Raw genomic sequence first — 14,408 nt, 5'->3', positions numbered from 1 at the left:
CAGAAAATAAAGCTTCACACTTAAAATTTAATACCCTTCCCAGATTGCACCATAATCCACCTAGGGCAGCATTTTTTCCCAACTTTGGACAGCTGGATGCTTCTGGGAAATTTATTTATCTAGAGGAATGTTTAATCCACTATTCAAATAATTTCCATTACTGCTTATAATGCAAGACCAACATTTTAAAAAGCAGCAATCAAAACATAAAAGGCATCCGACTCTAAAAGTAACAGAGAAGCATAACATCACCACCAGAGCGAAAATTAATTCACATTGCAATCATATGTTTAGGATTGTTCAGTTAGAAGAAATGCCCATTCTGATCAATGGTGCTTACTCCCAAGTAAGTATACATTGGATTGCAGCCTAAATTAAAAGTTAAAATGCATGGGAGGGGGGGGGGAATTATTTCTTTGCTTGGCAAAAAAAAAAAAAAAAAAATGACATCAAAGTAGGCACTAGGCAAGTCTCTGTATATGTTTTCCGCAGTACAGCTCTGCTAAGAAGATCACTTTCTTAGTAGCCAGTCAATGTATTTCATATCCCTGAGGATGGCCTCTGTTGAAGTCCTTAGCTGTATATGAGATACATGTAGACAGAGGGCTGCTTCAGGTAACCTGGCCACAAGCTGTGAAGAGCTTTAAAGGTCAAACTAGCATTTTAATAATAATTATAATAATGATGATGATGATGATGATGATGATAATAATAATAATAATTTATACCCCACCCATCTGACTGGGTTTCCCCAGCTACTCTGGGTGGTTCCCAACAGAATAATAATAATAATAATAATAATAATAAATAAAGTGATAAAAAATCCAACATTAAAAACTTCCCTGAATAGGGAACTGAGCTTAGAAATTAACAAGGAGCAAGTGCAGTCAACAAAACACCAGTGTAATATGATCATAACTCCTGGTCCCAGTTATCTATTTAACCAATATGGTTTGAATTAAATTGTTTCTGAATCATCTTCAAAAGTATGCACACTTAAAACCTGGGCTTTTTTTCAGTGGGAAGTCACCAGAACTAAGCTCCAGAATCTCTCAGGTGGGTGCCATTGCCATTCTAAGAGAATAAATCTGAATACTCATGAGAAGTATTATTATATTATTTTCAGAAGTCATACTTTTCATACATTATTATTTGTAGGATTTATTTCTAAGCTAAAGAGCTTTAGAAAGTGGCTGTAGAGAATGTGTAATGTGAGTGCCAAATATATATATATATATATATATATATATATGCTAATTATTAGATTAAGGAGAGGCTGCTCTCCACCAGTGGAAAAACCAGTAAGAGTTAATTCACTATGGCAAAATAGATCCTGGCCCAGTGCTGTCACAAAGAGTGTCCCCACTTCTTGCTGTGTATAAGGGGGGAAGTAAACAATATGCACCCCTTATCACCCTGTCTTTGGCAACATATGCATGCGTCCACATGTGCCTGGAAAACAGTAAAGTCAAAGCCAGCAACATATAACTATCTACCACAGCTTAGCAAATCCTGGGAGCACGCTATTGGTTTTGTACACTGGAAAGTGTCTCTGACCAAAGAAACTGTGTACCTGAGTGCTGGCTCAGTGATCAACCCTAATTGCCACTGTTGTAGCTCCATAATTAGTGGCAACTCTTATAGCTTCAAATGGCAATCTCGTCAAGTCTGAAAACAGAAGATTAACTTGATGTTTGCAAGAATAGAGAAATGGCAACATTCTCTTGCAATTGATAGACACAGCTGGAAAAAGACAGCAATGATAGTGTGTGTGTATATATATATATATATATATATGCTTTCGTAGATTTTCACGGGTACAGGAATGCAGGTTTTGGTGTCCTCGGGTGTCTTCCCGTGTAAAAGTTGGGGTGTCTAGGCGACGTTTCGACGAGGTCTCACTCGTCATCTTCAGGCTGGTGCTTTCGGCTTCTTGTTACTGGAACAGAGCAGGATCTCAGTGTTTGAGTTCCTATAAATACTGTTGAGGAGGTGTGGTGTATAGCCTCCAATGTTCTGGGCAGAGAGGAGGTTCCCAGGCTAGTGTGCCTTTTCTTCTTTTGTTCCTTAATTACTTGAGGGATATCTTGAGTGATTTCTTGAGTGATTTCCTGAATCCCACTTAGGTGGGTCATTAGGTGTGGATTAGTTGCTAAAGCCTTCGTGTCTTGAACTCTTGAACTTTGTGAAGAGTTTTTCTGAGAAGATGGCTGTACTGCACTTGGTTGTGCTCTGGCTTGGCTTCGTGTATAGGGGCGAGCTGTGGTTTTGTGGTCTGTGCCAGCCAAATCTGTGTAGGGATTGCAGGGGGGTGCAGCATCCGGAGGTGTCACCCTGGTTTGGCTACTGGATGGTGTCTGTAATTTATCTGTGGAGAGGGTCTGGGTTTGGGTCTGGTGTGGTTGATTGGTGATGGCGTTCTGTGTGCCTCTGGATCTGGTGTCAGATTTTGTGGGGAGGGCTAATTTCCAGATGTCTGGCAAGCGGGATGTGTCGTCACGCTTGTTCATGTTGTGAGGGTGTTTCTCTATCTCGATGGCTTCCATGATTATTCTCTTGTGGTGATGTTCCATGTTAAAGAGCAATTTGGAATCTGCAAAATTAATTTCGTGTCCTGTTTCTTTCATGTGTTGGAAAAGAGAGGAAGTTTTTTCTTCTTTTTTGACGGCATTCTTGTGTTCTGCGATACGTGCATTTATTCGTCTGTATCCCCAAGGATAAAATTCAGTTGGAAAACCAAGGGGTCTATGAAATACCCTGCAAAGTCTGCCCAGCCACGTACATTGGACAAACAAACAGACGAATAAATGCACGTATCGCAGAACACAAGAATGCCGTCAAAAAAGAAGAAAAAACTTCCTCTCTTTTCCAACACATGAAAGAAACAGGACACGAAATTAATTTTGCAGATTCCAAATTGCTCTTTAACATGGAACATCACCACAAGAGAATAATCATGGAAGCCATCGAGATAGAGAAACACCCTCACAACATGAACAAGCGTGACGACACATCCCGCTTGCCAGACATCTGGAAATTAGCCCTCCCCACAAAATCTGACACCAGATCCAGAGGCACACAGAACGCCATCACCAATCAACCACACCAGACCCAAACCCAGACCCTCTCCACAGATAAATTACAGACACCATCCAGTAGCCAAACCAGGGTGACACCTCCGGATGCTGCACCCCCCTGCAATCCCTACACAGATTTGGCTGGCACAGACCACAAAACCACAGCTCGCCCCTATACACGAAGCCAAGCCAGAGCACAACCAAGTGCAGTACAGCCATCTTCTCAGAAAAACTCTTCACAAAGTTCAAGAGTTCAAGACACGAAGGCTTTAGCAACTAATCCACACCTAATGACCCACCTAAGTGGGATTCAGGAAATCACTCAAGAAATCACTCAAGATATCCCTCAAGTAATTAAGGAACAAAAGAAGAAAAGGCACACTAGCCTGGGAACCTCCTCTCTGCCCAGAACATTGGAGGCTATACACCACACCTCCTCAACAGTATTTATAGGAACTCAAACACTGAGATCCTGCTCTGTTCCAGTAACAAGAAGCCGAAAGCACCAGCCTGAAGATGACGAGTGAGACCTCGTCGAAACGTCGCCTAGACACCCCAACTTTTACACGGGAAGACACCCGAGGACACCAAAACCTGCATATATATATATATATATATATATATATATGCGTGTGGCAAGTAAAGGAATTTATGAGGGACCTTGACTATGGGTAGTCAAGAGGGGCTGCCCCTTTCTTGTGATCTGAATCATATGATTAATAAGTCTTAAGAATAACTGTATCTGTGGCTGTCTTACTAATTCTGTTTAGTGGGTGGCTATTGTTATAAACAGCTAGGCCTCTGTGTTGGAATACCTAGACATTCCAAAGGATATTTCATCTTTCATTTTTTAAAAAAAGTTATTAATTGTACATATTCATTATGGATGTTTTAAATGTTTTGATGGAATTATTTCATTGCATACGTATCTTAATTATGTGTTGATATGTTTTTAGAATTTATTTCACATTTGTAAACCACTTAGGAGTCATTTCAGCAAGTAAACAGTATATAAATTAATATAACAAGAACAACAGTATTTGTTTGACCTAAGATGCTGTAATTGTTATGACACATGCAAAAGAAGACCATAACAAATTATTGTTAAAATACAGTATTGTTTCACTTTATTCTTGAATATAGCCAGGAGCAAGGCTTCAAAGCATGCCCAGGATCTTTCCTACATCCAGTGATGTCAGAAATGGCATCCTTAGATCCTTTCTCCTATATTGGTATGTCCCCCTGTTCATGTGCCTCCTTCACTGCTATTATGTCAGGCATTAAAAGAGATATACCTATAGCCCAACACAATACATTCTTTCAGGGCACATTATTTTCACAGCACTCCACTGAACAAATATCATAGGTCCAGCATGAACCTTATATTTGAAATATTGATCTGCCATTTTTAGTAGCAATTTCCAATGGTTTTGGAAACCACTCACCTTTCACCCTGAAGCTACAAAACACTCCTTAGGGCGTTGGAATCTGTATGTTTGGAACATACAGATTGGAGGTGGGAAATAATGGAACAGGACAATATGTCATTTCAGCTTCCCCATAGCAGAAGCGATCGCTATTTTATAGGCCATTTTATCAAGGTTGAAGCAGAATATGAAGAGATTCAAGTACTAAACCAAGTATGACCATGTTGCTGGGCTACAGCTCCAAACATGCCTGACCATTGACCACGCTAGTGATGATGGGAGTTGGGAGTCCAACAACAGGTAGAGCATCACAGGTTCCCCACCCCTGTACTAACCATGCCCATTTCTTCCTTGGATGGTGCCAACTGCTTCTTCCCTCCAAATGGATTCCAGCCCTGTTGTCATTCTGGGATATAGGAACCCGTATGGGGATCCCAATGCATAGTAAAGTATGTCCCTCTTTATGCCTCTGGCGTGTGGAAACAATGTTTCTGAACTGAAAATAAAGTGACAGGATATGCAAGATATTTAAAGTATTTCTTATATTTTGTTCCACACTTCGGCCAAAAAAGGCTCCTAGAGTGGCTTAAGATAGTCCCTACCCTCAAGCTTACTATCTACTATATAGAATACTATATAGAAGTACTTTGGGAAGCTATTCATTCTGGAACGGGATAAAACTTCATAGTGTAATTTATTTTCCTGTGTTTCAGTGCACTGTAGGACAGGAGTACTGACCAGACAGTACTTTAGTGTCATTTCAATAGCGTAACTGAAATGGTTAAATTTATAAATGTGCAATACTACCAAAAAACCCCTTTTTTCCTTCCCCGTAATTCTAGAGGGAGAACAGTTTTATTGCATGTATACATTTAACCTGTTTTTCTTTTTCTTTTAAATAGCTCGCTGATATATTACATGATGTAATACAGTGTGGGAGTATTAATGTACTTGTTTGAGATAGATTGTTACAGAACTTATGCATTCTTTTGTTTGTTTGTTTTTTGTATTTACAACAGGTGAACAATAAATTGACCAAATTGACGCACTAAGCCTAAATAGGCTTTGTGTTTAGGATTCACACTGTGCAGGCATCATCACACCAAACGGAGTGAATGTTTACTTGGTTAAAAATGATGCTATCTGAGGAAAGGCTGGCTTCATCCCCGTCAATGTGCTGCCCATCTGACAGTCCAAGACTGTGATTCTGCTGATTCTTAGGATGGAGAAATTTGAAGGCAGGTGGCACCACCAGCTGTTTCATCACATGGTGGGTAACATCACCATAACCCTGGAACATAGATGCATTTCTCCATAAACTGGAGTCCACAAAACACTATTAATCAATTTCTGAGTTGTAAGAGGGAGGGAAGTTTTGGTTCGGGGGAGATGTTATGGAGTCTTGGATTGTCGGGAAGACACGAGGAGAATTGCTCATGTTGTTGTAGGAGAGAGAGAACAAATACTTAACTGACGGGTAGGTAAAGGGGTGCAAGAGTAAATGGTTGATCACCTGACACAGCGGCACAGCTAGAGAGCTAGAAAGAAGATAAAAGTGTTTAAAACTGAGATACAGTAATTTCCCTAGCAACCGCAGCAAATGAGGAACAACTATAACAAACTATTTTCTCCGATCGTTTGGGAGGCAGTGCTTTTTATTTTGTATTTCTTTTGAAACCTGCACTGGTGTTTTTCAAGTAGGTGATTACAGCTACAGTTTTGGTATATCACCATTGACTTCAAGAATGCTGCATTTAAATCGGGAGTTTACAAAAATTCCATATTTGAGAAAGAGAAGTAAGAATGTTGAGAAGCTGTGCATGTAGTCACTGGAAGTTTTGTTCACTGAAAGTCTGAGCATGCATCCAGGGCAGAATATAGCCATTTCATCATTTGCATAAACATACACTTTTCATACAACACGGGTGGTGCTGTGGGTTAAACCACAGAGCCTAGGACTTGCTGATCAGAAGGTCAGCGGTTCAAATCCCCGCGACAGGGTGAGCGCCCATTGCTCGGTCCCTGCTTCTGCCAACCTAGCAGTTCGAAAGCATGTCAAAGTGCAAGTGGATAAATAGGTACCACTCCAGCGGGAAGGTAAACGGCGTTTCCATGCACTTCTCTGGTTCGCCAGAAGCAGCTTAGTCATGCTGGCCACATGACCTGGAAGCTGTACGCCGGCTCCATCGGCCAGTAAAGCGAGATGAGTGCCGCAACCCCAGAGTCGTCCGCGACAGGACCTAACGGTCAGGGGTCACTTTACCTTTACCTTTACACTTTTTTAGTTGGCACACAAATGTGCTTTATTGATGTTGCCGCATTGGAACTGGCAAGAGTTATCTTTTCTTAATCCTAGCATTACCCATGATGAGTTAACCAATCTGGTACTTGATGGCTACTACTATTATTGCAGTGTGGAGTTATTTTTCATTTCTTGCCTTCATGTGTGGAAATTAATTCTGTTACGCTATCTGCCAATAGTTGAAAATCCCAGAGGGACAGATCCCTACACCAAGGATGGAGCTGTCATCACTATTGTTGTCTATGTTGCTGAGGCTTGGTGGCTGCTGTTGTTCTTGTTGACTGTCTAGCCCATATACTAGATTCCCCATGCATCCTGTTTATAGGGGGAGGTTCGGACAATAGCATTAAAAATATAATGGGGGGCTAAAAGAATAGCAACCACACCTGCAAGAATAATAATCTCTCATGCCAATTTATATATATATATTTTAAAAAACAATTTTACATTTTCAGAAAGCTCTACAGTTTGCATAAACCTATTGCTAGTTACTAGCATATTGAGACTCATAATAGTATGACACCTTCTTGAAATATAGGAATATTTAATTAAATAAAGACTTGGTTCAAAGCTAAAATATAAAAACTATTGCACCGGAATGCTATTACAAAACAGAATAACTTTCTAGTGATAATCTTGAAATGTGGTGAGGATTGAAGGTCTTTGGAAAACTGGAAACAATTATACTTAACCCAGTAGAAGAAGAAGAAAAAGGACTGTCTCCTTTTTGACACTGAAATAAATTAGTATATAATCTAAAAAAAGAAATATATTAGCAGTATGAGATGAATCAGGAACAATAGTTAACACTAGTAAAATGACCAGGTCAGGATAATAGAATCATAGAATTGGGAGGGACCACAAGAGTCATCTAGTCCAACCTCTTGCAATGCAGGAATCTTTTGCCCAATGTGGGGCTCAAACCCACAAACCTGAGATTAAGAGTCTCATGTTCTACCGCCTGGGCTATCACTTCAAAGAACAACAACCCTGGCATTGTGAGATCAATAAATATTTGTTTTCACACCACCAGAAACAGCAGCTGACGCAAGGGTCAGTGTGGTGTAGTGGTTAGAGCATAGGACTAGAGAGACCCAGGTTCAAATCCCCACCAAACGATGAAACTCAGTAGATGACTTTGAACCAGCCACTATTTCTCAGCCAGATCTACCGCACAGAGTGGTTGTCATAAGAAAAAGTGGGGCAGGAAACATGTATGGCCACTGTTGATGGAGAAAGAGGTTGTTGGATTCAGTTGTTTGGATTAAAGATGGGAAAAAATGTAACAAGAGGGATTGGTATTTAAAATGTAACTCCCCCCCCCCCGCCTTCCCCGTAAAATAGGTAAACTATTTTTGAAACGAAGGGAGGTTACTGAAGCAGTTTGTTTTACTGGAAGAATGAAACTTCCTTCCTAAGCTGCATCTCTTTGGATTCCAGACTGCATCTGTTAACTTCATATAGGGAATTTGCAATAACTTTCCTATGTATTTCAAGCATACATGATTGTTGATTTTGCTGTAGCAAAATAATACTTGAATACATGAAAATGATTTGTAACAAAGCAGTTTGGTGATGTGATGCATCCTTGGATCATTGCTAAGTACAAATAGAGATGAATGTGTCTGGTGACATTCATCACAACAGCAGTGATACTGTTCCTTTCCCTGTTAGATAAATACAAACGTCTTGAGCGCTATCTGCTGCACAAAGGTGGTATTACCTAGGAAGACAGAGGGAAAGAAAGCACTAGCCTATTGTAGAGCAGGTTTTTATTTCCAAGTAACAGATAAGACAGGAAGCAGGCTGAAATGCATATTATACAATTAGAAAGTGGGTGGGGAGGGGAGAGAGATTACAAAAGCTGCGTTCAGATGATGCATTAAGAGAGAGTTTTTAAAAATGCTAGTCTCATATGCCATAATTTAAAGGAGAAATGAATTCCCTCCATTGCCTTTTAGAGGAACAATAGGGTTTAAACTAGTTATATCCTATTAAACATGATCATACCCAATTTAAATAGCATTAGATTTGTCACACAGTAGTGATCAAAATTTGGCCTAAAATCATACTTTCTGAGATTAACTAAAATATAATGTTCGTATAAACCCTTTGGAGATATAAGCGGAAAGCATTATGCGCAGACAGTATTCTTGCTATTTCTATTGACCCTAAACAGTGTATTAATAAAAGACGTGCAGTGCAACCCAATACATGACTACTTAGAAGTAAGCCTCACTGAATGCAACAGGACTTGCTCTCAGGCATGTGGGTATAGGAATGCAGCCTTAAATTACATTTAAACATAGTAATTCCCTGCTATGTTCACCCTTCACCCACACAAGCCACATAAATAATACCATGCAAATCATGCCAGTCCTAACACCTCTTTCTCCATCAACAGTGGCCACAAATCACATGGTATAATGCATGGATCTCAATTTACTACATTTGAAGTGCAGTGCTTTCCCATTTCCTATGTAAAAGTTATATGGCTATACTGTCCTTGTGGTTTTCCATAAGGAAGAATGCAGTAGCAGAAGTCTATGTGGTATTGTATAGCATGAAAGTGGATTCAAGTGTGGAGAAAGGCACAGGCAGGTGAAGGAAGGGCATAGTACTGGTTACACCATTATAACCAATAGCCCCAAGTCATAGAGAGCATTGGTACTCCGGTGCACTCAGGGAGCTAGTTGTATGAGGAAGGTGCAAAGGTGGATGTTACATGTGATGTAATGCCCATGCCTACAAAAGGATCAGGGCCATGGTATTTCAACTGTACTTTATATTTCCTCATTCTGTTGACTGAATAAATAATTGCATATCCAATACTTAAAATGGCTCTCTTCCATTGTCTCCCATTCTTTATCCCATGTGAATAACATCTGTGTGCCCAAGAAGTGGAGCCACATCAAGCCAAGGTCAAGTCCCAGCTGAACCACTGCAATAAAGGGAAGATGAAACAGAGACAAGGGAAGACAAGGGAAGATGAAACAGAGGCAGGTGAGGCAAAGCAGAGGTCAAAGATCAACAAGCAACAAAGAAAGGTGGATCCACCATGGATAGCTCCAAGTGGAGCTTGGGCTGTAAGTCAAGTGAGGTTGGCAGGAAGCCACACCAAGTCTCACTTGTTCGAAACTGAATTCATTTTTCCTTTTAGTGTTGTAGACATCTGTTACACATAGAAACGTGTTTGCTTTAAAACATCAAAAGCATCCAATTAAAACAGTGCAGAATTCTGTTTCCAAGGGGGAACTGCTTTCCCCTGGTAACAACACCCAGTGGCACATTGCCTGTGTAGTAGCTGGTATTTTAACAAAATTGATGCAACTTTATAGTGCTCCTAGGAAGACCTTGGGATGTGGGTGGCACTGTGGCCTAAACCACTGAGCCTAGGGCTTGCCGATCAGAAGGTCAGCGGTTCAAATCCACACGACAGGGTGAGCTCCCGTTGCGCGGTCCCTGCTCCTGCCAACCTAGCAGTTCGAAAGCACACCAAAAAGTGCAAGTAGATAAATAGGTACCGCTTTGATGGGAAGGTAAACAGCATTTCCGTGTGCTGCTCTGATTTTGCCATGACCTGCTGGCCACATGACCTGGAAAAAACTGTGGACAAATGTCAGCTCCCTCGGCCAGTAAAGCGAAATGAGCGCTGCAACCCCAGAGTCGTTCGTGACAGGACTTAACTGTCAGGGATCCTTTAACTTTCCTTTTTAAAGAAGACTTTTAGGTGAGGTTAGCCCAGGGTGCTGGGAAGTGAACTGCCTGCGAGATGAGAGACTTGGAGGCAAATCAAAGATGCGAGCAGACAAAACTTTATTAGCAAATAAAACCCTTTGAAAACACAGGCTTCCTAACCAGATATGCTGACCCAGCTTTGAACAGAGTGCTTAGAATACGCTCCTAATTAAAAGTGAAATGGATGCAATAATGGTAATCAATGCATTCAAAGCCTTTCTATGAGCATGAAAGGAGAATAAAAAGGGAAATATAGGAAAGGTAATGACCAGTCAGCTGAAGCTTAGTATTGGGGAAACTACTTGAGCAAATAATAAAGAAATTGATTGATCTTGGAGTATTTTAGGACCATCTGATGACCAATATGCAGACTTAGTTTCAAAGGAATAGAATACATCAGTAAGAACTATCACCCTCCTTTAAGACTAATTAACAGGGTCAGAGAGCCTAGCTCAACAGGGTAACATTGTTCACGTTATTTAAGCATATTCCACAGATCCCATGTAGAATCAGAGGTTGACAAAGGAGAGTGTTGCGCTGCCTCTATTTGTAGCTTTTCAGGGTCTATCTGATCCTTGTTTGGTTATATTCTGTTAGGTTTATTTGTTGGTTTTAAAATGCATTGATGCGTTGTGAATTAGTTTTAGTCACAATTTTGTATACTGCCCCAGAATCTACCTATATATGTGAAGCAGATGCTCATGTAAGGGGGCTGGAACAGGATCATGCCTGCTGGCCAGACTCCTGATAGATGCATGCTTGTTATCAATGAGAAAGGGATCTTCATACATGCAGGTACACAGTCATCAGGCTTGTTTTTCCACGCTACCAGTAAACCAGATTTGCTCAGGCTTCTCAATTACAAGCGAAATCTCTATGCATCTACAGCAGTATTTGTTCTGGCTCTTTTCTTCTTCTTTTTTTACTAATTCCTAGTGCACAGCCAATAATGCTGTGGCCAGCAGGTACATTTAGCACTGAGGCATGGCCAGAGGTCATGATTCCACCTCACCTATTCTCTGGGCATGTGGGGTGGACCTGAACACTTCAATGACTTCTCCAAACCTTCTGCTCTTCCTATGTTGTTGAACGACTACTGCTATCACCACTGATCACTGGCTATTCTCTTTGTGGCTGATGGAAGCTGGAGTTGAACAACATCTGGACGACACCAGGTTGAAGAAGGCTAATCTTGCCTAATAGAGTGTTGCAAACCTCAACTGGCAAAACAGACTTTGCATGGTTTCAGACAGAAGCGTTCCTCAATGCAGCAAGATGGATGTGCATAGATCCCTATGCTTGCAGAGCATGAGCTGAACCTCTGAACAATAATCTTTCAAAAATGAAAGGGCTGTATTGAACTGAATAGTCACATGACTATAGGAGAAAGCACAAGGAATCCTGCTAGCATAACGGGGCTTTCTCTCCTACTCCATGCACCAGGGGGAGTCAAGAGAACCCCCAGATCAGTGCGGGGGGGGGGGGGGGGGAAGAAGGGAGAATGTTGCACCAGACAAGCAGAAATTATTGTGTTGACAGAGGAATCATATTAGTGTGACATTGATTTCCTCCTGAAATGTTCAGACTCAGCCAGGGTTACTGTGGGATTGCTTGTGCAGATTTTGCCACATTTGAGATGCAAAAGTACCACCATAGTCTTCTTCCTCCATGTATTGCTTCCATGGGCCCAAAAGAAAGTTCTGGGATGACTTCTGGCAGAAGTAAACCTTCATCTCCTGTGGAATATTGAAACTGAAATACTTTATTGTCACTTGTAAAACTTGTATACAGTGAGATTACACGAGCACCCCCCACTCAGCCCTCTTAGACTTAATTCCGCTCATTTACTGACACACACACACACCAAACCCAAAAGTCAGTTGCCCTGTTGTTATCTTTTCATTCAGCAGCCTAACAGCCCATGGATAGAAGCTGTTCTTTACCCTGCTGGTGCGACTAATCATGCTTCTGTGTCTTCTGCCCAAGGGCAGGAGATCAAGAAAGTGCCGGCCAGGGTGTGAATCATCCCTGAGAATTTTCCTCACTCTCCTGAGGCAACGTTCTTCCATGATGTCATCCAGTGGATTCACGGGACAGCCCATAATATCTTGTGCTGTATTCACCACCCTCTGTAGGCACTTCCTATCAGTTGATGTCAAACCAGTGTACCACACTGTGATGCACTATGAAAGGACACTTTCTATTGTGGACCGGTAGAAGGAGATCATCAAATGTTGATTGACATCGTTCTTTCGCAATACTCAGAGGAGATGCAGTCTCTGTTGGGCTTTCTTAACCACCTGGGTTGTATTGATTTCCCAAGTAAGGTCTTCACTGAGATAAACTCCTAGGAATTTAAAGGAAGAGACTCTCTCCACACAGTCCTCCCCGATGTACAGCGGGGCTAGTTTTCCTCTCTTTCCCCGAAAGTCCAACACCATCTCCTTTGTCTTGCTGATATTAAGGTGCAAAAATATGCCTATTTTTGTTTCACTCACCATCTTAGGTCTTCTGTATGTTCTCTTTTTTGCACACAAAAATAAGAAGACATTCTCCTCTCCTTATAAAAGACAAAGCCTTCATCCTACTCCTCCTTCTGCTGCAATACTGGAGCCAATTAAGTTTTCATTCACACTAGGAGCAGACAAGCTTGTGAGTTGCAGTTTATCAGCAGGGAAGTAACAAATTACCAGTTTGGCTTGACTATAGAAATGCAGGAGATATCCTAAACTGGCATGCTCGTTACTGGTCCCTGCTGGGCTTACATTTCCCCCTCTCTACATCATTCATCAAAACTAAATGTAAGTGCTTTGATACTATTAAATGGAGAAAATTAATTTATAGAAAAGGTAACAGGCAAACTGGCTTAATTAAAGTACTTGAAAGGTACTCTGATACCCTACCGCTAACTCACATCACTGCTTATGCAGCTGCATGAGTTATAGATATATATAAGGTTTTTTTTTTTCCAAATTATGTCAATGTAAGAGAAACTTCTTTTAAAAATTTACTGAGTCTTAGCACTTTGGGGAAATGCTTCATTACAAAGGATTCTTTACAGAAACAACCTGGTGAGAAAACCCAGCACAGAACACATTCTGTTCACAGATTCTGCCTCTTTCTTTATTTTTAAAGAGAAGCTTAAGTTGTGGTTATCGGGGCAGCTCACCACAAATCAGACCAGTGTGCTCTACTTTTTATGAATTTAATCATTGAATTTATTTATTAAATGAATTTTAAGGCACACATGTTTTCCTACACTCATATTTTCTTGACACTTTTTTTTAAAAAAATGTGCCGTATGGAGTGGCTCTAGAAAAAGATAATGTGTATAAACTTATAATAGGAATTTATATGAAAAATAATGTTTGCATGTGTTTGTAAATGGGTACAAGAGTGGAATGGGCATAAACTGATATAAGATAGGGATGGGCAAATCTGTCAGTTTCAGTTTATCTCAGTTACACATCTTTCCAGTCTTATGTTAAGCCCCTCCACATTTTCACATCAAACTGCATATTTTTTTAAGCTAAAAAGAAAAATAATCACAATTTTAATGTGATTTTCTCCTAATATTCATATGTTTGTAAACAATTTTGCCTGATATAATCATTTCCCCCCTTTTTTGTCTTTTTGCAAATGTTTTTGTGGGTTGTTCAAATGGTACCAAAGTGATAGTTCTATTAGTTGAAGCTCTATATGGATTTCTGGCACAGAGTTATTAGGAAGCTGCTATATACCAAGTCAGACTATTGGTTCATCTAGCTCAGTAATGTCTACATTGAGAGGCAGTGGCCTTCCAGGTTTCAGACACATTTCTGAACCTGGGACCTTCTGCACACAAAGCATAGGAACACAGAAACA

The 14,408-nt window shown here is 40.6% G+C and overlaps 1 long non-coding RNA gene across 1 annotated transcript; it reads right to left on the bottom strand.

The window, feature by feature from the left end:
* Window positions 1-5,712: 5,712 nt before the first annotated feature.
* On the bottom strand, window positions 5,713-12,910 carry LOC310665490. Its single transcript, XR_014505498.1, has 3 exons — window positions 12,488-12,910; window positions 12,193-12,280; window positions 5,713-5,795 (listed from the first exon to the last, which is right to left on the bottom strand). It is a non-coding gene; the product is annotated as an uncharacterized lncRNA (long non-coding RNA).
* Between the last annotated feature and the right edge of the window lie 1,498 nt (window positions 12,911-14,408).

This window comes from Podarcis tiliguerta, assembly GCF_965153285.1.
Source record: "Podarcis tiliguerta genome assembly, chromosome: 1".
Taxonomy (NCBI): Eukaryota; Metazoa; Chordata; class Lepidosauria; order Squamata; family Lacertidae; genus Podarcis; species Podarcis tiliguerta.
The sequence above is the reverse complement of the archived record's forward strand: the minus strand, read 5'-3'. Positions and strand labels throughout refer to the sequence as shown.